This window comes from Euprymna scolopes, chromosome 1, assembly GCF_053919585.1.
Source record: "Euprymna scolopes isolate OS-2025 chromosome 1, ASM5391958v1, whole genome shotgun sequence".
NCBI lineage: Eukaryota > Metazoa > Mollusca > Cephalopoda > Sepiida > Sepiolidae > Euprymna > Euprymna scolopes.
The window spans coordinates 22,625,411-22,627,182 of record NC_136482.1 but is presented as its reverse complement, the minus strand read 5'-3'; the positions used below and the strand labels follow the sequence as shown (position 1 = coordinate 22,627,182).

At 38.2% G+C, this 1,772-nt stretch overlaps 1 pseudogene; it reads right to left on the bottom strand.

Annotated features, from left to right (window-relative positions):
* Positions 1–788: 788 nt before the first annotated feature.
* LOC145283963 (5S ribosomal RNA) lies at positions 789–907 on the bottom strand (annotated as a pseudogene).
* Positions 908–1,772: the final 865 nt, after the last annotated feature.

The following is a 1,772-nucleotide window of genomic DNA, read 5'->3' as shown; positions in this document are numbered from 1 at the left end:
GTCCTTGTTTACGGTGCTACAACCTGGACACTCACCAAAAGATTGAAAAGAAAACTAGACAGCACATACATCCATATGCTAAGAACAATATTAAATATATCTTGGCAAAATCATCCCACGAAGCAGCAACTTTATGGCAATCTACCTGCCATATCTAATACCATCAGAGAAAGGCGCCTACGATTTGCCGGTCATTGTCTAAGGAGCAAGCATAAATTGGTGAGTGATATATTGCTATGGACTCCACGACACGGACGCACAAGCAGAGGACGCGCAAGCAGAAGACGACCTAGATCCACGTACATCCAACAAATAGCACACGACGCCAACTATGAACCTAAAGATCTGAGGCAACCGATAGAAGACAGGAAACTCTGGAGAGGAAAAGTCACATTGGTCCGGGTAAGGAGCCCGTCATGATGATGATGATGATGATGATAATTTCCTCCATATATATACTACCGGGGAAGTCTGACGTTGTCCGGGATTGAATGATGATCAACAAATGTTTCATCCTCCCATACTTTTGTCATCAAAATTAGTGAAATCAATTTTTCAATCAAATCGATTGATTGCCTGTTCTAATTGGGGACGGCCACTCCCAAGGTGTGTGTGTGTGTGCAGTCAGCACCAACCCTATTCAGGTTTTAACTGGCTTCCTCCGAAGAAGGAAGTTTCATGGGAGTATGAAATTCACAAGCGGTCTCCAGTCGCATGTATATCCCCATTAGGGGAGATGACGACGTTAGGTTTTTGCAACTTTTTGCAGGGAGGTGTTGACGTCCTCCTACATACAGCACCTGGAATTCCCAAATTGGTCACCCATTTTAGTAATGACCAGGCTCAACGTTGCTTAACTTCGGTGATCTGACGGGAACCAGTGTGTCAACGTGATTATGTCGTATATACTCCGAAGGTGTACCAAGAGAAAGTTCACATGCCTCCCCACAGTGACAGTCCACAATACCTTGTAGTCTACATTGCACTGTAGAGACCCTTCTGTTGATTTTATAAAATCACATTTAAATACTGGCTTGACTTAAAGTTTAAAATGCAAAGTAAAGTATCATGGTTCAATATATCTCTAAACAGAAACATTCATTTTGAATGCGCCTCTGTCTTATGAAAGAACTAACTGTTGATTTTATGAAATTATTTATAGATAATTACTTGAATTAACGTTAAACATACAAGAGTCAAGTTTCATGATTCAATAGTACGCTAAAAAACATTCATTTCGAACATGCCCCTGTCTTATAAGAGAATCTACAGTTGATTTTATAGGTTGGGCCTTTCTGCTTGTGCGGTGATAAAACTTCTCAAATGCACTTGTGATGTTAGGTTGTATAAAAGTGTTAACTTTGGACTTTTCTCTTTAATTGGATTGTTTTGATTAAAGATTTGATACTTATTCGAAGCACATTTGTGCAAAATTTTTAGAAAATCGGTCCAGCAGTTTTGGAGTCCATAGAGAACGAACACACAAACAGTTCTTTTTATATAATAGTAGAGATGTATTATTATAATAAAAACAAAAACTAGCACCCTTCAAACACTAAATGAGTAGGTAGTTGTGAACAATGACAACTAAAGGAAAGATAGAAAAGAAAAAGGTTGGTACACAGACAGAAGAAAATAACTAATTAAATTACAAGAGCAGTAGTTAGATTTACAAAATCTAATATTAAAACATGAAAACTTTCGAAATGTATTAGCAAAGCAACTACAAAGGTGCAAGATCTTTTTCTGCAGAAGGGATTAACTCTCTGAAC